Below are 23,613 nucleotides of genomic sequence, written 5' to 3' on the forward strand. Positions count from 1 at the left end.
CTTTACCACTGAACCATCAGGGAAGCCCTCTGTAGACAGCTGCTTCTGCAGAAAGATCAAGGGGAGAAATCTTCCTGCTCTCCAAAGTACCCAAGATATTACATTTATGCCAAAAATTTTTGTAAGAATTTTGTTCAGGGAGTTCCCTGGTGGCAGTAGTTAGGATTCCAGGCTTTCATTGCCATGACCCGAGTTCAATACCTGGTTGGAGAACTGAGATCCTGTAAGCCACACAGTGTGGCCAAAAAAAAAAAATTATTTTGTTCAGAACTCAAAGCGAACTGAGGGCAGATAAGATTGTTACCAAAACACAGGGTGGGGCTTAGCAGGGGTCAGTTTCTGAGCTTGGTGCTGCGCCTTTTTAGTCAACCGATGCTCACTGCCATTAGTGGAGGCAGCAGTTAATACAGGATGTCTGCTCCTCTTTCCTTCACCTGGCCCCTGTGACCTTAGCAACGGTCCTGCAACGTTAGGCTGGGGAGAGGGTCACAAACAGCAGGTGTGTTTTCAGTGGCCACTGGCGTGGCTTCAGAATCCTCGGCCAGGGCCAGGATTGTGGGGGCAAAGGTGCCAGTCCCCCTGCAAGACGTTCATCAGCCCCTCATCCCTCCAAGTTCAGTGCGGTGGAGGGGAGGGTGTAGTAACAGACTTCCTCCTGATTCCAAAATAGAGACTCATGCTCATGATACTTCTCCTCGATCAGGCATGGAAAAGGTTAAAACAGGAGATGTGAAAAAATCAGTTCAAGAATCCAATGCTGCAAGCCTCTTTCCATTTTTTTCAGAAGTTCAAAGTAGTGGCTTATGTGATGGCAAGTTGACACCTGTGTATACCAGCCTCATAAATTAGTAATATAACATGTCCAGCTCACCAGGATTTTTATAAACAGCTCGCTATTCCATGCCATATGACCTACCAAACAGAGAAAAACAGAACAAGTACTCTCAAGCCGACCTGCTTCTATTTGGATTGACAGAAATGTCAGCTGAAGCTCTGAAAATCCGAGTCTTACGGAGTTAAAGCTCAGAAACGGGCTAAGCAACAACATGCAAACTTAGGTGTAACTATAAAAAATCAAACTCCTGACTGTTGTTTGTAGGTTATGGAGTTTGTAGAAAGGCCCAAGAACAACCATTTCTCTTTACTGTAATATAACCTCAAGTCTCAGATGACATCTGATTATAATCTGTGCAAACTGCTACCTGAGTGCCTGTTTTTCCAATTGAGTTGAAATGCGCATGTCCACAGTTTCTGCATCAGCTGCCCACCCCTCGTGAATTTTACAGACACACAGCAGGTGATCATTGCCTGGGTCTTGCCACACACCACCTGTGGGCCTTGGATGATTTAAACATCCATTGTATCACAGCTGAGAGACAGACAACTCCTTCCAGGCCTCGCTCAAATCTCATCTTCTTAGGGAGGTGCAAATAAAAAAATATTGCCTGCCATTCCAGTAAACAATGAATGCTGCCACCATCAAGCCAACAGCCACTGCAGCTGCCCACAACGGTGCATCCCGAGGGGAACTCAGGGTGGAGAGAACAGGTTACTGGCCCTGAAGAGTTTAAGATGCACATCTAAGGAATAGTTCCAGTGAGAGCAAAGGGTCTTGTCTCTTCCCATAGATAGAAAAGCACTAAAATCATTAACTCTAGATGTCTGTTTTCTGTGACTAACAGTAACCTTTGATGTTCAATCACATGTTATGTTTTCAGCAAGAACTATATAGCCTGGCTCCAGGGAATTCCCCCTTAGGACCTTTTGAAAGCATTTGCTGAGTGCTGTGCTTTTTAAGATTTTTTTTTTTAATTTAAAAATTTTAATGTGCTGTTATTTTTTAAAATTTATTTTTAATTAGAGGATAATTGCTCTACAGTGTTGTTGGTTTTTGCCGAACAACAGTGTGAATGAGCCATCAGTATACATAGGTCCCCTCCCTCTTGAACCTCCCTCCTACCCACCGCCATTCCATCCCTCTAGGTTGTCACAGAACACGAGGTCGAGCTTCCTATGTTACAGAGCAGCTTCCCACTCACTAGCTATCTATTTTATACATGGTAATGTATGTTTCCGGAGAAGGCAATGGCACCCACTCCAGTACTCTTGCCCGGAAAATCCCATGGACGGAGGAGCCTGGTGGGCTGCAGTCCATGGGGTCGCGAAGAGTTGGACACGACTGAGCGACTTCACTTTCAGGCATTAGAGAAGGAAATGGCAACCCCCTCCAGTGTTCTTGCGCTGGAGAATCCCAGGGACGGGGGAGCCTGGTGGGCTGCCGTCTATGGGGTCGCACAGAGTCGGACACGGCTGAAGTGACTTAGCAGCAGCAGCAGCAATTTATGTTTCAATGCTACTCTCTCAATTCATCCCGCCATCTCCTTCTTCCCCTGCTATGCCCACAAGTCTGTTGTTCGTGTCTGCTATTTTCCGAAGCACCTAGAATTTGTTTTGTTTTTGACAAATCACAAGAAATCCGTAAGAAAATCAAGGAGGGAACCCTAGTACACAGAAAACTTAGTCATTAACTATTCAATGTCCATATGATATCTCTGCTCAGTTATAACAAATATACCTCAAAATGAACACAACCAACAAAATGAACACAACCAACAATAGGTTTAGTTTCTTCACGAAACCTATTTCTGTCCCATGTTCCTTGTTCCTGTTCAGTAAATAGCTTCACCAGGTGCTCAAGCCAGAAACCAGAGATATATATTTTTCCTCATCTCACTCCTCTTTATCTAGTTGCCAATAATTATTATTGAGGGTAGGAGGAGAATGGGGTGACAGAGGTTGAAATGGTGGGATAGCATCACTGATTCAGTGGACATAAGTTTGAACAAACTCTGGGAGATAGTGAAGGACAGGGAAGCCCGGTGTGCTGCAGTCCATAAAGTCTCAAAGAGTTGGACATGACTCAGTGACTGAACAACAATAATATGACTCACATATATGGAGCATCTATTCTATGCTGGGCACCATTCTAAGTTCTTTGCATATTATTAGCTCACAATCACTCCTTACCCCTCTGTGAAATGGGATCTGTTCTTTCTACCTATTGTACAGATGACAAAAGAGGTTGAGAGTCTTGCCCAAGATCACCCAGGCAGGAAGTGGCGGAGCCAGAACCCAGAACCAGGCAGGCTCACTCAAGAGGTCATGTCCTGAATGTCTGCACTCTTCAGGAAATGATTTCTGTCTCAACTTCATTTATTGAAATTGAAAGTGAAAGTGAAGTCACTCAGCCGTGTCCGACTCTTTGCAACCCCATGGACCATAGCCTACCAGGATCCTCCATCCATGGGATTTTCCAGGCAAGAGTACTGGAGTAGGTTGCCATTTCCTTCTCCAGGGGATCTTCCTGACCCAGGGATCGAACCCAGGCCTCCCGCATTGTAGGCAGACGCTTTACCGTCTGAGCCTTCTAAAATGCATTAGTTCCTAAATGTGGAAGCAATAATTTTGATCATCAGAACTGTCCAGATTCTTCATCTTCTGGATGCCAGTGGTCACAGTGCAGCTTGGGTAACGGAAGTACCGATGGTCAAGAAGATTGGACCATGTCTGCAGTGAACCTAGGGCTTTACTGGGAGGTTGTTCTTAAATAAAAGTTCTAACAGGACTTAATTTACCTGTGTTTTGATGTTTTTCCCTTCAAAGAGGAATATGTCAGTAAATATTAGTTTAATATTTGAAGACTTGATTAATCAAAGCTACATGGAAGTAGATACACTGTCATTAATACCAACAAGGCACTTCCATTATAAACACCAATAAGAAACAGACAACTCTTCCCCCTTGGAGGCTGTATTGATCTTGGAGGCAAAGTAAGCTGGAAGGCAGAAGGCCCAAATCCTCCTCTCCTCAAATTAAATGAATCACATACTTAAAAATAAACCACGATCCTTCTGGCACTAGTAGCGCCATCTGTAAACTGAGAATGCTAAAGGCCAATGACTTGATATTTCTGAATTAAAGTTGAAAAGAAAAAAAAAATGAATGTCATTATAAGCCTAAGACAAGATAAATACAGTTCTAAAAAGTGTCACTTTCAAGTTTTAAGTTTCTCCAGTATCTAATAACCAATTATATAAGCCCACCATCCGGTCAGCATTCAAATAAGATGATTTTAAACTCCAAGGAGTGCGTTCTCAAGTCCCAGGGTGCCAGTAGAAAACAAAAGCCACAGTACCAGCCAGAAGCTATTCGAGCAAGTTCCACAGATCATATGGTCTTGGCAAGAGACAAGCACTTATTGTTGTGAGAAAACTCAAGGTCAGTACAGTACTTGCAGTTCCACTGCCCCAGTGCTCCCTTCCACAAAAGATCCTAGTATCTACTGAAAAGTTGCAATTATTCCCCAGCTCGCTGTTTCAGCCTTCCAGGCCACTTCTCCCACTCCAGAGAATTCGGCTAGTTTGGACATTCCTGAATAACAACCCCAAATAATGTTTTCTGGCTTACTTTCATATGACATCCTAAAAGATGGAAAAGGCTTCCCTGGTGGCTAGTAAAGAATCCACTTGTAATGCAGGAGAACACCTGCAATGCAGAAGACACATGGGTTCGATTCTTGGGTTGGGAAGATCTTCTGGAGAAGGAACTGGCAACCCACTCCAGTATTCTTCCCTGGGAAATCCCAAGGACAGAGGAGACTGGTGGGCTACAGTTCATGGGATCTCAAAGAGTCGGACGCGACTTAGTGACTAAACCACCAACCAACAAAAGATGGAGAAAGTAAAAAATAATAGTGTGTGTGTGCTCACTTGTGTCTGATTCTTTTGTGACCCCATGGGCTATAGCATGCCAGGCTCCTCTGTTTACAGAATTTTCCAGGCAAGAATACTGTAGTGGGTTGCCATTTCCTTCTACAGGGGATCTTCCTAACCCAGAGATTGAACCTGTGTCTCTTGCGCCTCCTGCATTGGCAGGCAGGCTCTTTACCATTGTGCCACCTGGGAAGCCCAAAATAGTAAGCTAGGAGAGATTTCAGCTTAAGTATGATTTTTAGATAAGCATTGCCAGATAAAAGTACACACTTGAGAGGATTCTAAATCTAACCTGATTTTTTGAGAAATACTTAGCCAGTGTAATGCTTTCTTTGATCTATAAGGTTTCCCCCCTTTCCCTTCCTTTGCTCTCAGTAGCCAGCTGAGACTTCTGAAATGGAGAAGTACCTCTGCTGGTCCTTGCTGGTAGATCAGAGCATGCCAGAATGAGCTCTTTCTTGCAAAAAAGACTTTCTTGACTTTTTCTTGTAAAAGAATGTGTTGTGGATTAAAACAAGAGAAAACCACACTTGTGCACACCAGCCTGATCCTAACCACCCAGAGAGCAGCTTGGCCTCCTCTGTTAATCTTCCTGGAGATAGCCAGGTCTGCAGCGGTAGGCCAGTCCATTATCTATAATGTGATCATAAATACTTATCACATCTTCTGTCAAAGAAGTCCCGTTGCTTCATAGGCATTATCTTAACACCCTCCAAATGTCTTCAAAAGGATGTTAGTCAGCTGAGAGTGAGTTAATTATAAATAGGCACGAAGTTTCTCCTTCTTGCATCTCATTAAACTACACGAAATCTCAATTCAGCTTAATATTAATACAACTGCTCTATTGGATTAGGAACTCCTAAATGACAGGCTGTGGGCTCCCATTTCCTTTATATTCCCTGGTGGGCATTAAACATTCTGGTTCTCCATAAAAAGGATGACTTTAGTTAGTCTCACTGACTCACCAACCAAACTACAAACCCAATGCACAAGCCCACCACGGGTTGGAAAGGGAGAGTCACCACCTCCAATTCCTCAGTGAACCATCAGGGTTAAAACGTTTCCCCGTCATCTGCTTTCCAGAAAGGGTTTAGTGTTCTTGAGTGGTAACACATTCCCTCCCTTTGATCTGATTCCTGGGAAAAGAGAAGAGCTGGTCCCTAGCTGTTAAGGACCTAATGTGACCCATTTTAGTCTGGGAAGGGCTTTATTTATTTATTTATTTATTTCATTTATTTTTATTAGTTGGAGGCTAATTACTTTACAATATTGTAGTGGTATTTGTCATACATTGACATGAATCAGCCATGGATTTACATGTATTCCCCATCCCGATCCCCCCTCCCACCTCCCTCTCTACCCTATTCCTCTGGGTCTTCCCAGCACACCAGGCCCGAGCACTTGTCTCATGCATCCAGCCTGGGCTGGTGATCTGTTTCACCCTAGATAATCTACATGTTTCAATGCTGTTCTCTCAAAACATCCCACCCTCGCCTTCTCCCACAGAGTCCAAAATTCTGTTCTGTACATCTGGGAAGGGCTTTAAAGATCACTTACTTAGGAAAGGGCAAATAGGTGTCAACCCTCGGTAACTGGCTTCCTGGGGTCCTGCGCTGAGAGGCACCCCTCCCCCCCACCTCACCAGTGAGCTCCAGGGAAGCTGCTGTGATCCATGCACAAGTCTGCCACCAACCCTGGGCTCAGGAGGGGGCCAGGGCACAAAGCCATGTATTTGCCCTCCCTGAGCTGACTGTATGATGAAGAGCTAGCAATTCCCAGTCTACTGTTTTCCTTAATTTAGTTTTTCAAAAAGTAGAAGCCACAGCAGTCATAAAAAAAGAAAAAAAAAAAAACGAATTTTGATGTTTTTGCAACAACAGTTTTAAGGAAAATAGATGTTCCCTGAAAAAGACACTGGCAGAGGTCCTCACTGGTGTTCCCAGAGACAGTCAAAGGCAGAATTTCTAGGCACATCTTCACTACACCCTGACAAGCACCACCATTTAGAGCTTCATAGGTGAGAGGACTGAGGAGGACTGGGTGGTTTTGCTATGGTTATATGGCTTCTGCGATTAGACTTCACAGGGAACCGGGAAAGAAAAGGAACAGGTTTGAGAATCACTTAAAAGGGAGCAATTCCTGGACCTCCCTGGGGGTACAGTGGATAAGAATCCGCCTGTCAGTGTAGGGACATGGGTTCGATCCCTGGTCTGGGAAGATTCCACATGTCATGGAGCAACTAAGGCCTGCTCACATCACAGTTACTGAGGCTGAGTGCTGCAACTACTGAAGCCAGCGCGCCTAGAGCCTGTGCTCTGCAACAAGAGAGGCCACCACAATGAGACGCCCGCGCACCGCAATGAAGAGTAGTCCCCGCTCGCCGCAACTAGAGAGAAGCCCACACAGCAATGAAAACCCAGTGCAACCAAAAATAAATAAAAAATTTTTTAAAAGGTGTCAAAAAACAAGTCAGTGATTCCCAAAGCCAAAGAAAAATATTAAACAGAAAAATCAATGTGATGTTCATTTTGATGGGGAAAAAAATGGAAAATCAATTTCTTGAACTTGAGCTAGCAAAGCTCTTAGATCAGTCAGTCAGTAGTATTCACATGTTTTCTGCTCTGTTCCTAACAGTGATGGACCAAATGGGCACACACAAGGCAAATGACATGGTTCCTTCCCCGCAAGCTTATATAATCTCCCTGCCTCTCCCCTGAGGTGGGTTTGGATGCCAGAGGCCAGGTCAGGCCTCTGGAGAGACAGCTGGCCTCCCAACCGCCCAACATCTACTCAGCCAACTGCTCCCAGGTGAGAGGAACGTTTTTGGCAGCAACCGTAGTACACAGCAGGCAAGAGACCTTAAGAAAAGGCAAGGGAGGAGAGGCAGGCATGTGATTCTGGAGACAAATAAACACAATTAGCTATGCTAGAAACAAACTGAAAAGACTCAGTGGGAAGACTATGATTCCTTCTGCCAAGAGAGAAAACCAAAGGAAAATTCATTTTAAAAGAAACCTTTTTCTTCCCCTTGGCAGCCAGAGCACCATGACAATCATATTTTCTGTGAAGTCTTTTTCATTATGGGCTTTTCCACCCTTTCAAACACTAGCACAATCAAGGTTTTTGACTGCTTTATCAATTTTGCTGCCTAAAGAGAATCCACGAATATTTCAGGTCGATCCTTTCATACCTGGAAATGACAACTGTAAGACTTTCACAATCTTCTGTCCCAGTGTACCTAAATAGACCCTACCTGTAACAATGACTGGGTGATTGAATTCATTTAGAAATCAATAGTGTTGTCCCTGGGGGTCTATTTTTCTGCTTCCAAAATCCAATTCTATAGTGGAGGATTAGCTACAGCAGAGGGGTCTAATTGCTACCCTAACAGGATATGGTGTTTAATAGGACAGGCTCTGGAGTTAGGCAACTTGGATTTGAATCCTGACTCTGCCTTGGATGATCTTGGGCATATAATTTAACCTCCTTGTGCCTCACTGTCTTCACCTATAAAATAAGGATAAGGAGGTGCCTGACTAACAGGGTTGTTGACATTTAAAGAATTACAATAGAAGAGCCCTCTTCTTTCAGAAATTCATTCTGAAATGCTCACAGATCATGATATGAGGGTTGGGGTTTGCCTCAAAATCGTCTGAAGGTAAGGTGTATGCAGAGAAGTTGGTCATGAGTTGGTAACTGTTGAAGTTGCAGGCTGGTTGCACATGGAGGTATATTCTACCATTCTATCCGCCTCTGTCTGAAATGTTCTATAATAGTAAGTTTAAGAGACAGAGATGATAGTACAGGTAAAACTGCTAGCATACAACATGTGCTCAATTAATGCGATCTGTCCTAGATCAGAGAAAGCCTTGAGGCTGTCGTTTCCAGGTCCAAAAGACAGGGATGCCTGCCTTTCTATAGACATGGGTGGGCTTGGGGCAAGCACGGTGGCGGGTCAGGGGGTTGCAGCTGAGATCTTCACTGTCACTCTAGGCTATCCATTATTGCCCAGCATCTTCATCATCAAACCTGTTTTTTTTTGGCTGCACTGTGAAGCGTGTGGGATCTTAGTTCCCTACCGCCTGCCGTGGAAGCGCAGAGTCTTAACCATCGAGGATGTGTTGTATGTGTCTTAGTTGTTAAGCCGTGTCCGACTTTTGCGATCCCATGGACTGTGCCTGCCAGGCTCCTCTGTCCATGGGATTCTCCAGGCAAGAATACTGGAGTGGGTTGCCATTTCCTTCTCCCGGGGACCTTCCCAACCCAGGAATTGAACCCAGGTCTCCTGCATTGCAGGCAGATGATTTACCAACTGAGCTATGAGGGAAGCCCAACCACCAGGGAAGTCCCATCAAACCTGTTTTAAAGTGATCATTATTAGTCTTCCATGCTTTGAAAGTTTTCTAAGTGAACCACATCCATTCAATGATTCATGACCCTGGATCATTTAGTCAGTTACACCTAATCTCAGGTTAGAGTTTAGAAGAGCTGGCAGGTGGCTCGAAATGAAGCTACTATCACCTGAGCTAAAAGCAAAGGATTGCCAAGTTTTGATGGTCTGTGCAGCTATTTGACACACACATATGTGGTTTTGTAGGCAAAGGAAATCATGAAAAAAAGCTCGATGCACCACCTCAAGACCCTGCCCCCTGCCCCCAGAGCCAATGCTTCCCGTAGGTTCAGGAACCACATATATAAATTTAGCAACTCCCACCTTCTAGAATCCCTTATATAGGGTGATGAGCTGAGCAGACAGGAAATCCCACCCTGGACCCATTCCAGGCTATAGACGCTTTGTAAAGGAGCCCTGAATTAAACACAAACTCATCTGCCACAGGCCCTTTCACAAATAAAAAATCTATAACCAGCTCTGACACTTCCTAACTATAGTGACCTTCGGTGAGCCACTTTATTTCTTGTTCTCACTGGTAAACTGGGATCTCTCTCTCCTAAATTTGTTTCAAGGAGTAGAGACAATGTAAAGAAACACCGCACTGCACAATGCCTGGCACATAGGAGTCTTCTATATAGTACGTATTCTTCAAAACAGTAGGTATTTTGTGTTTCAGTATGCCTTCACGCACAAATGGGTGTATTATTATTATTACGTCCTTTGGATTAGGTTAATGTATCTAGACACAATGGTCCTCCAGGCCATGAGACATATCACAGCCACATAATTACAAACAGTCTAATATTTTCTTTTTCTTTCATGGGACAAAATTGTGCATGCACTTCCTGAATTAATCTGAACCTCTTCACCACAATGAGATCTGATGAATCAGTTTCTACCTGCCTGAAATGCTGCCCAGTTTCAATGAAATTCTTGGCACTTTATACCTGAACCTGTTTGTCTGGGTGACATTCTACAACTGCAGCCAATTCCAATCCCAGCATGAGTCCATGCATGTAACTAATTAATGCCACTTTATAAAGTTCTTAGGGTTCCTGGCAACTCAAGAGAACAATATTGATGCCCTCATCTTGCTTAAGTGCAGGGATCGCAAAGCTAAGATTGAACTCCTGGAATGAATCCTTTGGACAGGGTGAAATACACCATGGAGAATTTAAATTTTCTAATTCAAGAGCCATTACACTCAACATTGATTTTTACATCCTCCTCTTTTTTTTCTTCCATATTTTATACAAGCAATTTAAGTCTAAAAGGAAAATGAGATTTCACCAATAAAGTTTTATTTCTCACAAAAAGTATGACCTACAGGCAACATTTAGCAGAGTATTTCTATCCCATCTTCAAGTGGTTTGGGGAACAGTAGCCCTCTCCCAGTTTCTGTACTATGGATTGATCTTGAACCTCTTGGGAAATTCTCTTAGCCTCCAGAGAGCAGGTACTAAGAATAGGGCAAATACATAGCTTCCAGTTACTGGTGAAAAGCAACAAATTACCTGTTCCTTAAAAATTAGGATGGGGGGTGGGGAAGGAAGCTTCCTTGGTGGTCCAGTGGCTAAGACTCTGCGCTTCTGATACAGGGGGCCTGGGTTGAATCCCTGGACAGGGAAGTAGATCCCACATGCTGATTAAAGATCCTGCATGCCGAAACTAGGACCCATAAATGCCAAATAAATAAATAAAAATACTTTTAAAAAAGAATTGAGTTTTTTCTTGCTTGCTTTTCTTAATCCTGGACTACATCATCATAAGCAGAAATAAATGTCACTGCCCTTAATGCTAATATCTCAAGACCAACCAAAAACTCTTAAATCAATAATCCTAGCTCTGATTGCCTTTAGGTTCTTACAGTGCCAGGAACCAGCTCATCCTGGAAAGTGGGGAGAACTTGACTCTTCTCTGGGTGTGCTTGTCTTGAAATCTTGACATCTTCCATTACCTTTATAATAGATGAACATTCTTTATAATCATTATTAATTCACGCATTCAACAAACACTGGTCTGTTGAGGTACAGAGTCCTTCTCACATAAGAGAATAGGGACAGTTAATTAGTTATCTAGATGGCTTGGAGCTTGCACCCTCCCAGACACTCCGAGGATACACCCTAAGCCCCAGGCTTAACTCAACCTGATCATCCAACCCAGGTGACTTCCAGCAGAATGTGGTTCCCCACCTTTGGGGAAGTGGGGTTCTGAATGTCACGTGGGCTAACGTGAGGTCTTGTTCTTCCATGCTAAGCTCCTGAGTACAACCAACTGTTTGTACTTTTGTTTACACATGGCCTGAGCTTTGCTTCAGCTCTGTGCACAGGTATGAGAAAGCCTTGAGGAATCCTTTCCCCACCTGCTTCTGAAGCAGAGCATCCTCCCTTATGTACTCACCTCCAAACTGTAACCTTCGCAAGGGCGGGAACTGCATTTGAGTTCAACACTCCATCTTTACCCATGTTCAGCATAGACCCCAGCCCTGGCAAGGCATTAATACTGATAAATGAGTGAGTGGATAAATGAACAGATGAACAAAATAGCCTTTGCTTCCCAGACTACTGCGAAGTCTCTCCAATCTCACTCCACAGGGTCAGTGTTCAGGTCCCTTCTCAGCCAGGACTACCAGGCCAGACCCAAGGATGGCCTAACCCACAGGTTGCTCAAGGGTCAACTCTATGTTTCCTGATATCAGTAGGTGTTCAGTCAATATTATTTCGATGCATTATTTGAAGTTACATCAAGGCCATGCTCCAACTACATCAGAAGAGACAGAAAGATGTGATGGACAGAGCCCTGTAGCAGTAATCAGAAGCCCTGGGTTTGAGTCCATTTTGCCCCTTTTCTCACTGTGACTTTGACAAATTTCTCTTATCTCCAGCCCCAGGTTTCCTTCATCTGTATGAAAGAAATCAATATAATGATATCTGCTTTCCATGGCTCACAGAAGTTGTATTGACAGAATTGCAGAATTGACAGAATCACTGTATTGACAGTGAAAGTTGTATTTGACAAGCTATATAAAAGCACTTAGAAAACTGTCTAGCAGAAATACATACAGAAATATTTCAAGAGACAATTTGCCAACATTAATTGAATACTTCTAAGGCTTTAAAATAAAGTTTTTCAAACTTTTTCGATTACAGCCCTTCGGAAAGAACATATTTTACATCACAAGCAGGTGATACATTCATCATAAGACAAACATTTAACAAAACAGTACTTATGTTACTCTCATATTTAGTTTGGCTCTCTTTTCTTTCGTTTTCTTCTTTCTTCCTTTCTCTTAAATGCAGGTCATTAATTTCACAAGGCATGGTTCGGAATCTCAGGAGCATCTTAAAAAATCTGATGCCCAGGCCCTGCCCACTGAGATTCTGAATCAACTGTCTTGGGTGGGGCCTGGGCATCTGCACTCTTAGAAAGCCCCAGGTGCTTCTAAATTGTACAGCCAGGACTGAGAACCACAGAACTGATGGTTTCCAGCTCACAGCTGAAAAACCACTCCATTGTTTACATCTGGGTCTGCTAAACTCTCTCGGAATGTCATCCCACCCCCATCCCGCTGAGGCGCCTCTGGTTGCTTGAACGGACCACTCACTGCTCTGGCTCAAAGTGCACCAGCAAAAACATAGCAAAGCAGGAAGGTCCAAGCGGGGCCTGAGCTTCATGGGCGGCCTCCTTTGTCCTCCCCAGATGGCCAAGAAGGCCCACAAAGAGCAAAACCTGCAGCGGACTTGGAGTGTTTCATTAAAAAGTGAAGGGACTCTCCAAGAACGTTTGCTTGAGTAGAAGAGGCTAAGAGAAAGTAAAGAGAAACTGCCAGACACCAGGCCTGCTTGCTCACACAGTAGAGGAAGTTGTGCCCATGCAGAGATAGGGGTCCCAGTAGAGCCCAGAAGACATGTTGGGGGGTGTAGGGTTGGGGGAGGACTTTGCCACCTAGCCTTCTCCTCCTTCCAAGTGTGGAGGAGGTAACAGAGAGCTCCTCCAGCCTCAGCTGGTCTCTGCCCTCTAGAAAACGGGTCTGCAGCACTGCCCTGCTCATCTGGTTAGAAGCAACTGCAGCCCACGGCCAGCAGAACCAGAATGCAGAAGGAACCACAGACATGGTGGTTCTGTGTCCCTGCCCTACCTACTCTTGGACACATGGATGGGATCAGGAAACCTGACCTGGATCTGTGCACCATGGGTTCAAAAGCCAAAGCTGTGTCTTAGATGCATAGTCCCAGGACTGACTAACCAGACATTCTACTACTAGTTACCATTTACTGGGCAACTCTGTGAGCTAAGTATTTTATATACACTATCCCATCTAATTGCACAACAGCACTTCAGACCTGCACTTTTAAGGAGCTCATCCAGGGTCATTCTAGAATGCTAACATGGGTTGGTCCCCACCCCAGATCCCTTAATCCAGTTCAGGATCTCTCAGCACTCCTGCCATTTGAAATGAAAATGAAAGTCGCTCAGTCATGTCCAAATATTTGTGACCCCAAGAACTATATAGTCCATGGAACTGTCCACACCAGAATACTGGAGTGGGTTCCCTCCTCCAGGGGATCTTCCCAACCCAGGGATCAAACCCAGGTCTCCCACATTGCAGGCGGATTCTTTACCAGTTAAGCCACCAGGGAAGCCCAAGAATACTGGAGTAGGTAGCCTATCCCTTCTCCAGTGGATCTTCCCAACCCAGGAATTGAACTGGGGTCTCCTGCACTGCAGGGGGCTTCTTTACCAGCTAAGCTACCTGGGAAATTCTTTGCTGTGAAGGGCTATCCCATGCATTATACAACATCTAGCAGCATTTCTGGCCTCTTCCCATTAGATGCCAGTAACATCTCTCTCCTTTCCAACTTTGAAAATCAAAAATATCTCCAGACATTGCCAAATATCCTGGTGGCCTGGGGGTGAAAGGGATGTAAAATCATTGCCCCTGCTCCTTATTAAGAACACCTGCTCTAGTCTCAAGCACCCTGCTGTACTGTTTCCTGGGTGTAAACTACCATTCAGAACAGAGGCGGAGCAAAGGCCAAATGCCACTATAGAAGGGTAAACAACAAAAATAGCCCCATCCTACACTGATACAGTGGCCCCTCAGTGTCTATGGGGATTGCTTCCAGGATCCTCCTGGCATACCAAAATCTGTGGATGCTCAAGTCCTTTATATACAGTGGCATAGTATTTACATGTAACCTACCCACATTCATCCACATACTTTAAAACATCTCTAGATTACTTATATTACCTAATACAATGTAAATGTTATGTGAATAGCTGTAAATACAATGTAACTGTTTTGTGTAAAATAAATGCTGTGTAAGTACTTGCCTGGGCATGACAAGTTCAAGCTTTGTTTTCTGGAATTTTCTGGGATTTTTTAACTTTTTTGTTTTATATTGGGATATAGACTATTATAGTCTATATATGATAGATATATGTGATAGTTTCAGGTGAACTGAGAAGGGATTTAGCCATACATTACATGTATTCATGCTCCCCCAAAATTCCCCTGGGATATTTTTTTCCCTAACTATTTTCTGACATTTATTTCAACTGACATTTTAAGGCTAGACAAGAAAAATTTAAACATAAAATTTTTCTCTGCCCTTTGGCCTCCTCCCTCCCATCCACTTGTCATTGTACATCTGCATTATGCATTAACCAGATTCTCCAATGGCAGAAATACCTGCTCAATCAGAAAGATCACTTGTGCTTCTTCTGGCAATCACATAACTCTTTAGAGGATAAAATTCCTTTGTCAATCCTTAAGAAGTCATGATAACTCACCTTCATCTTCTACCTGTAGACATCTTTGGTGAGCTTTATGTACAATACCAATATATCATTTCCCTTAAATATAGCAACTGCTATAGAATAGACTGGTCAGAGAACCTGGGGAGATACTGGGTCACACCTAATGGAAGCTCTTCACTTAAATACTTACTTATGACCTTATTAATGCCACTAGCTGCATTACTTGTATTCCTCCTATTGAAGAAGATGATTGTTTCTTGCATGACCAAATGTGTGGCCAAGGCTCTGGTAAAATTAATGATGATTAGGTGACTTGAAATGATTGATGAAATATATGATTCTATAAGATTAATGACTATAATAGTGTAACTCTAGATGTGGGAAGAAGCAACAAGAGGGAACCATTTCCCAGACCATATTACAGGCTGGCCAGAGGATCTGGCTACTTAACAGAGTCTTGTCCACTAAGAGCACATTGAGAAGCCTATTAAAGAAATCCTTGCCCAACCTGGGAAGGAGCCTTCCTAGCATCACGAGACAAAGCGGTCACAAAATGCCTCCCAAATCCTGGTCAAAATTAAGACTGAAAAGGAGGGGATTGTAAAAATAAAGAAGGTTGCCTACCATCAATTCTACAAGGATTAAGTCATCAGCCACTGTGGTCACTGACCTATGCAGTACACCTTGAAAGGAATTCAGGGCAAAGATCAAGATGAGGCATTTTGTGCTACAGGAAAACAGAAATTGGCCCTCAAATGGTTAAGATATTTTCAGGAGAAAATTTTATGAATCCAGTTTCTAGAATCTTCCCATATTTACAGAGGCACTAAAACCATCAACTAAGACACCTGTTCCTTGCAGATAGCAATAACTCTACCAATATGTGTGCTTGATTACATGTACCCCCTTGTCCAAAGTCACATCTAGACTGGCCACAACCTTTACCTCTTCGGAATAATTCTCAGACCTCTCTGAGAGACTGTCTCCCAGGTTATAATCCTCAGGTTGATTGAATAAAATGTTCCATTTCTTTCTTAGATTGACTATGGATTAATTTTTTCATTGAAATTTCCATCCTTGATTGGTTGAACCTGAGGATGTAGACTCCATCTCCCCACGCCAGCCCCCGTAGAGAAGGCAGACTATCACTTTACAATTCACTAAGTAATTTTAGAGCCCTTACTTCCCTTTATGGCATCTGAGTACATAGCAGGATCTAATCCTGAAAGAATTAATCCACATCAAAAAATATAAACACTATTGAGAGATCCATATATTTAGCCTTCTCCAAGAAATTGAGGAAAAGGAACATGTAGTGAAATTCATATTAATCCTTAGCCCTGTAAGCCATCAGGAGAAAAAAAAACAAAAAACAACTCTTGCTAATGCATTGTCCTAAGCAAAAGGGCACATTATGTGAACTTCTGGAGGAAAAAATCTGTTCCTTATACCTCGTCTCCTGCACATACTTCACTGAAACACAGAGAATTCTCACTAAATGTTGAACATTTTATGAAACAGCTATTGCATAGTAACCATAAATTATTTCATTAAAATTAAGCTAAAATTAACTGTATATAATAAAATTCATAAATTTGCAAAAACTGACTGTTGGTATTTACGAAAGGGCTGAGAATGCAGTGCCAGGTTCTTCCTCTCAATCACTTAAAAAAAAAAACAAAAAACTCCAATTTAATTGAAACAAACGTTCCCCAGAATCATCCCTTTCAATATATGAGAACTAGAGCTATGTTGTTAGAAAAATGTTTCATTGGATCAGGGAGAAAATTATAGGAGAAGCTTTTAAACAATTTTCCTTCAGCTTTTTACCAAACTGTACACCTAACACACAATCAAAACTGGACTTTTTGTATTTTAAAATACATGCATGCTCAGTTGCTAAGTCGTGTCAGACTCTTTGCAACCCCATGGACTATAGCCTGCCAGGTTCCTCTGTCCAAGGGATTTTCTAGGCAAGAATACTGGAGTGGGTTGCCATTTCCTTCTCCAGGGGATCTTTCTGACCCAGGGATTGAACTGGAGTCTCCTGCTTGGCAGGTGGATCCTTTACCTCTGGGAAGCCCAATAGGAACTCAAAATAAAGTAGCTAGCTATGGTTGCTGTTAAGGTCGCTCCTAAAAATCTCCTGAGAGGACAGGTTCATTTGCAAAGCCCAGCCAAAGGGACTATCATTACATGGAAATTATAAATTTTTACATGGTTTAAAATGAATTTTAATACAATACGATCAATAAGCACTCTTAATAACACAAAGAGCTAGACTCTATGGAGCACTGATTATGTAAGGGACACTGACCTCAGGGATCAGTGAAGGGACACACACAAATCTTACTTCATCTTCATCACAGCCCCATGAGATACCTGCTCATCATATCTTCATGTTAGGGTAAGAAAATGGAGGCCAAAAGAGATGAATAATTTGTCCAAGATCATAGTTAAATCAAGATTCAAGCTATGGCTGTACTGAAAGTTTAGGTTATACAACCTGAGGGGGAAAAATGGAATTTAGGGAAACAAAGGTAGAAAAGGGATATGTTAATTTTTCATGCAATGTGCTATGGAATCCCAAAACTAAAATGGATTTTCAGAAATCATTCTCTTCCCCTTGACTCTATATAGATCTTTTCACATAAAAACTTAGGTATCAGGCATTTAATGACCAACAGGGTAAGTGACTTTCTGACTACCTTTTTTGCTGGAAGAAACAAGTCTTTTGCTCATTTTGCTTTCGGTAAGAAATGCAAGGGGATGGAAACTGCCTGGTACAGAGGGCATGGAAGGGGAAAAGAAAGGCTTATTTTCTCCAGCCCCATAAGCTAGAAGGTGTTGGTGCATGTTAAGTCACCTCAGTTGTGTCTGACTCTGCAACCCTATGGACTTTAGCCCGCCACGCTCCTCTGTTCATGGGATTCTCCAAGCAAGAATACTGGAGTGGGTTGCCATTTCCTCCTCTAGGACCAGTTTTTTTTTTTTTTTTAACACATGCACCAGAGCACAAACAACCAAATGAAGGCTGCATTTCAAAGCAACTACTTTACAATCCTAAACACATACTCTTTACTGGATGACCCCTGTAGAACTGCCAGTCCTTCAAGAGGACTTTCATTACTTTAATGGACATACTTCCTATAACAACCCCAATTCTCCACCAAAGTTGGCTCCACACAAGCGTTTGGCTGTTTCCCAACTGCGGAAGGTTTGCCATCACAGAGGCAATTCAGTCAACGTGTTGCCAACTCTGAAGGCAACTCCAAAGCAGGGCTCCAAAATTATTCTCGGCAATGACAGCATCACTAGAATTAGTACACAGCTTGCCATGATGAGGGGTGAGGAAGAAAGGGTGAAACACGAATTTATTTGAATGTATAAATACTTAGGTACTTATTCTAACATTTGGATAAAGAATTGGAAGAATCAGCTAGCTCTATGTCCAAGTGAATAAATATGCTACCGCAATAATGATAATGCAGATTTTGGTGCAAGGTTCTGACCACTCCCTAATGGAAAAAAAAACTTGTCCTGAAATGATACCTGTGAAATTGAATAGATCACTTTACCGTTAACTTGCATACTTATTGATGAGCTTTCCTCTTGATGAAGGAAAAAAAAAAATAGGCCCAACATATTAAAAAGTGAAAAGTGTTATTCACTAAGTTGTGTACTGTGTACAACTCTTTGTGAACTCATGGACTGTAGCGTCAGGCTCCTCTGTCGATGGGATTTCCCAGGCAAGAATAATGGAGTGGGTAGCTATCCTTTTCTCTAGGGAATCTTCCTCACTCAGGGATCAAACCCAGATCTCCTGCATTGCAGGCAGATTCTTTACCATCTGAGCCAAATACTAGATGCCAAAAGTCGTTGGTCCTCCCAGGAAGCTCAAATCTCAGCGTATATTAGAAAATGGACCTATATCTACAGCAGAAAAGAAAAGGAGTAGAGTGCATTCTCTCCCCCTTCCACTGCCCCTTAAAGCCCAGGAACCTCCGCAGGGAGAAATCTACTTAACAGGATTCCCAAGGCCCTAGGTCTTCCTGATTTAGTTGTTATATCTAATAATTAAGCTAATTACCACACATAATTAACCATATAGAATACATTAATATAAGATGTCAATATTATTTAACTAGTAAAAGAGAGCCAGACACCTACATCAAACGGGAAAAAAAAAAGAAAAGATAAACCAGACAGTGCTTTGGTCATTTGTTTATATTCACCAGACTCTAGAATGCCCATTCCCTGAGGTCCTGAGCAGGCTAGCGCCCCACCAGGTGACCTGGTCAAGGGTGCAGCAACTCAGGGGTGGGTCCAGGCTGTGGATATCCTAAGAGGGTAGTCAAGGGCAGTCCACCTTCCATGCAGGTTAACTCCTATTCACTCCACTAAAGGGAGCCCTGCCAACAGAAGCAATCCAAAAGTATAATACTCGTGTTTACTAGACTGTGGAATGCAATGCATTTGTGGGCGGTTCGTGTGTATGTGTGTACGCCGGAACCTTCCTGATTTTCCTCCAGTTTTTACTCAGAAACAACCTCTCACAAAGTACAGAAGAGGAGGAAGCAAGCAGCACATGTGGATCTAAAAATTACACACACTTTTATTATGAGTTGCACACACACACACAGAGGTAGAGCTTACCCATACAATTTGAAAACTCACTCCAGAGCTATTCTGAGCTATAAGCCCAGACTCTTCTCATTGGATCCCTGGGCAAAATCACTTCCAACCCAGCTCAGACATATGAGATGCAACCCTAAGCCTGTCCAGTCCAGGGGTCTCCCTTTTGTGAGTCTGTGCCTGAGGGCCCACAGATACTTAGGGCACTGCGGTGCCCACGCAGGTCTGCCAGGTGCGCCCCTCTCTGGTCTCCCTGCCGAAGTTGCCAACACTGCCCGAGCTCGCTAGGTGGAGGGTCCCAACCCAGCCCCGTCCAGGGTGGCCTTTCTTGCTCCCTCGAGTGGGTGTCCTCTTGAGATGGCCATGACCCCACCGAGTGGGCTGCGTCCCCTAGGCCGAGATGTTCCCTGAGTGCCCGCCCTACAGCTCCTCCGGCCACCTCGGACCCCCGCCGCGGCATTCTAGCTCTCCAGTCCCCCATCCTCCAGAACAGAACCCCGGTTCTCCGCACAGCTCCGCTCCCCGCGCCCGCCCTTTCGGCGAAACCCCCTCCATCCTTCCCGGGAGAAGTCACTCGCGTCGCCCCACCCTCCCCTGTCCGGGGCTCCCCTCCCTGGGGCTTCTCTCCCGCCCCGCCCGCCTCGGGCTTCCTCTCTCCGCACTCCCTTCCCGGGTTCTGCTCCCCTCCGCCCTGCGGAGGGCGCCCCGAGAAGGCCGACTGGGCAGCCTTCATTCCGCACCCCTGGGGACCTCTCCAACCTCAGGATCCTAACCCTGTAGTCCTCCAGGATCGGGTTTCGGGACGCCCAACTTCGAGTTCCTGACCCTCTGCCTCGCCTGCAGGGCTCCTGGGCTCCCCAGCACCGGGGGCATGTTGACTCCCGGCCCCCGGGCTCCTCCCCTACCTCGCGATGCTCCTCCGGGGGCCCCCACGGTCGCGATCTTGACATCCCGGCGCTTGCGCCCGGGGGCTCCCCAACAGCCGGGTCCTGACCCGCCTCCCTCCGCGCACCGCGCCGCCAGCCCAGGGACTCACCGGCAGCGGCGGCCGAGCCCGTGCACGCAGCCCAGCCCGCACTCCCGGCCCAAGATCCCGCTCCCAGCTTCCTGCAGGCGGCGGTGACTGCGGCCAGCGCGGGTCGGAGGAGCGGCGGGGAAGAGGGGCCAGCCGGGGGCGGGCTCCGCCCGGCTCCGCCCCTTCCCGGCCCGGGGGCGGGATGCGCAGACCCGCGCACCCACCGCCGCCGCGGGTGCCGCGGGCGAGGAAGTTGACTTACGCCTCTTCCTTCCAGCCGGGGGTCAGGCCCGCAAGGCCCCCTTTCGGCGGCTGAAGGCCCGAGGGGACAGGAGAAAAAGACACTAGTCAGCCGCTGTCCTGTTCTTTCCGGGGGTGGGGTGGGGCGGGGGGGGGGCACTGCAGAAGTCTTTCCGGAGAGGGAAAAGCAACAAACTTCATCTTTTAAGACAGAATCCAGTCTACTCTTAACCACCCAGATCTGCACATTCAGGGTCATTCTGCCCATGAAATCATGTTATGACTTGCCAAGGAGGGCGACTGTCGACACACACTTTCACACCCCTGAGATCCATCCTCTAAGGACTCCCCTGTGACTTACGCAACATACAAACACACCTCTTACCCTGACAGGACGTCACCCACTTCTATACCCCCATCTCCTCTAGCAGGTTGCGATAATCATGACCTACGTACACAAGGGATGGAGTGGAGGTGGTCAGGAAAGGAATTTCCACATTTGGTCCTCCTCGGACTTGTCCCGTCCCCGCATTGCTGTCCACATTTTACCATAAGGAAAATGCACTTGAGATATTGGAGCACTGGGGAGCTTGGTGGTCCGGTGGTTAAGACCCCTTGCTCCCAATGCAGGGGAGCGGGATACATCCCTGGTCAGGAAACTAGATCCCACATGCCACAGCTAAGACCTGGTGCAGCCAAAAAAAGAAGAAAGAAAGAAAAGATATAGGAACATCAATTAACAAATCATATTGGCTTTGCTGTTAAAAAATCAGCCTTCATTATCATTATCTGGACAAAAGAAATAGAGACTCTTCAGATCCTGGGAAGATGACCTGCATTAGTGTTACTCTAAGAGATTCCTTTAATTCACTTCATTACTCTTTTGAGACAGGCAGGCCCAACTCCTGTTTGTTGAAACCTGGCACTTTTCCATTATATACCCTATGAAACGACCTATATGTGGAATCTAAAAAAAAAAAAATACAAAGTATTTGCAAAACAGAAACAGACTCACAGGCATAGAGAACAGACTTGTTCTGGATAGGCTATGGGATTAAGGGAGTCAAACTACTGTGTGTAAAAACAGATAAGCAATAAAGATATGCTGTATAGCACAGGAAATTATAGCCATTATCTTATAATAACTTACAACGGAATAAATTCTGCAAAGATACTTAATCACTATGCTGTACCCCTGAAACAAATGTAATATTGTAAATCAACTGTACTTCAGTTTAAAAAATTGAGGTCAATCTAAAAAGAAATAATAAAACTTGCTTTCCTAAATACACATAACATTAAATTTAAAACATTTTAACTGTGGTAAAATATGCATAATATCCCTGGAGGAGGGACTGGCAACCCACTCCAGTATTCTCACCTGGAGAATTCCAGAGGCAGAGGAACCTGGAGGGCTCCAGTCCATAGGGTTGCAGAGTCAGACAGGACTGAATCGACTTAACACCTCATGCATGATATAAAATTAACCACCTTAATCATTTTTTAAATGTACAGTTCATTACTGTTAAGTACTTTCAGGACTTCCCTGGTGGTCCAGTGGCTAAGAATCCACGTTGCAACGCAGGGGCCATGGCTTCCACACTTGGTTGGGGAACTAAGAGCCCGTATGCCATGGAGCGAGTAAGCCCGCCAGCCACAGCTACTGAAGCCCCTGTACTCTGGAGTCTACGTACTCTGGAGGCCGAGCACCGCAACTAGAGTCCCTGCACTACAAGCGAAGATCCCACCCAGCCAGATAAATAAAACACATAAATACTAAAAAACTACTTGCATCTCATACTGGCTCCTTTCATTTCCTACTCTGAGATGATGACTCACTTCGATTTGGGCAGTACAAGTGACACTTTTGTAACTCTGGAAAAAAGAATGACCTTATTATTTTTGAATCATTATAAGAGGCTCTTGGATCTTTCATAAAAGGGATGACATAAAATTCATATGTTAAGCCAAGAAAACTTTAAACATAAAACTTTTTCTCTGCCCTTTGGCCTCCTCCCTCCCCTCTACCATTCATTGGGCTATGGCATTCTGCATTAGCCAGACTGTCCAATGGCAGAAATACCTGCTCAAACATAAACATCAATTGTTCTTCTTTGGATGCCAACCACATAAGTCCTCAGAAGATAACATTCCTTTGTCAGTCCTTCAGGGGTCATCATAATCTACCACTCACCTCGTACCTGCAGACATCTTTGGTGAACTTTGAGTATGATAACAACATATAATTTCCCTTAAAGGTAGTGATGGATGCAAAACAGACTGGTAAGCGATCTGGGGGGATACTGGGCCACACCTACTGGAAGCTCTTCACTTAAATACTTATTTATGACCTTATCAATACTACTAACTATATTACTTTTATTCTGCTTATTGAGGAGCCTGGTGGGCTACGGTCCATGCGGTCACAAAGAGTTGGACACGACAGAGTGACTTAGCACAGCACACTGTACAAGATGATTGTTTCTTGCATTACTAGGTGTGTAATGATGATTAGCTGACTTCAAATGACTGATCAAAGATACAGTTTTATACTCTAGATGTAGGGAGGGGCTTCCCATGGGGCGCTTGTTGTATAGAATAGAAGACATAAGAGATGTGTGTTCCATCCCTGGGTTGGGAGGATCCCCTGAAGAAGGACATGGCAACCCACTCCAGTATTCCTGCTTGGAGAATCCCATGGAGAGAGAAGCCTGGTGGGTTATAGTCCATAGGGTCACACAGAGTTGGACACGAGTGAAGTGACTTCACTCTTTGTGACCCCATAGACTCTGTAGCCC

At 44.4% G+C, this 23,613-nt stretch overlaps 1 protein-coding gene across 3 annotated transcripts in view; it reads right to left on the reverse strand.

The window, feature by feature from the left end:
• PAQR8 (progestin and adipoQ receptor family member 8) overlaps positions 1-20,930 on the reverse strand; it is a 39,196-nt gene extending 18,266 nt beyond the window's left edge. Inside the window, exon 1 of one of the 3 annotated variants that reach the window (XR_006266160.1) lies at positions 20,597-20,913. The gene's annotated coding sequence lies outside the window, so the exon portion shown is untranslated. Of the gene's footprint in view, positions 1-20,596 lie in introns of all 3 variants that reach the window. The other 2 variants (XM_043450512.1, XM_043450511.1) reach the window with 2 other exon arrangements.
• Between the last annotated feature and the right edge of the window lie 2,683 nt (positions 20,931-23,613).

The sequence above is a fragment of the Cervus canadensis genome, chromosome 28 (assembly GCF_019320065.1).
Source record: "Cervus canadensis isolate Bull #8, Minnesota chromosome 28, ASM1932006v1, whole genome shotgun sequence".
NCBI lineage: Eukaryota > Metazoa > Chordata > Mammalia > Artiodactyla > Cervidae > Cervus > Cervus canadensis.